This window comes from Gekko japonicus, unplaced genomic scaffold (genome assembly GCF_001447785.1).
Source record: "Gekko japonicus isolate JY-2015 unplaced genomic scaffold, Gekko_japonicus_V1.1 scaffold2374, whole genome shotgun sequence".
NCBI classification, from domain to species: Eukaryota; Metazoa; Chordata; class Lepidosauria; order Squamata; family Gekkonidae; genus Gekko; species Gekko japonicus.
The window spans coordinates 44,528-44,777 of NW_015168116.1; the positions used below are offsets into that span (position 1 = coordinate 44,528).

Consider the following 250-nt stretch of genomic DNA (forward strand, 5'->3'; position numbering starts at 1 on the left):
GGGAGGGCGGGAGGGAGGGGGCCCTTTGCGGAGAGCACCCGGCGCACCCCCCCCCTCCCTCCGGGGACCTCTTGGCTGTACAGCAGCAGCAGCAGGGAGACCCGCCGCGGGTCGGGGAGGGAGGGAAGGGAGACTTCTGACCCGAGGATCCTGCTTGCAGGAGCTGCTCCTGGGGGTGGGGACAGGACTCATATGGGCCATCAGAACTTCACACCCTCGTGCCCCCCCCCCCCCCCCCCCACAGGCGCCC

General features: G+C 72.0%; 1 protein-coding gene across 1 annotated transcript in view; it reads left to right on the top strand.

Moving 5' to 3' along the window:
* Positions 1-250, top strand: part of SERPINE1 (serpin peptidase inhibitor, clade E (nexin, plasminogen activator inhibitor type 1), member 1) — an 18,588-nt gene that overhangs the window by 11,817 nt on the left and 6,521 nt on the right. The window lies entirely within an intron of this gene.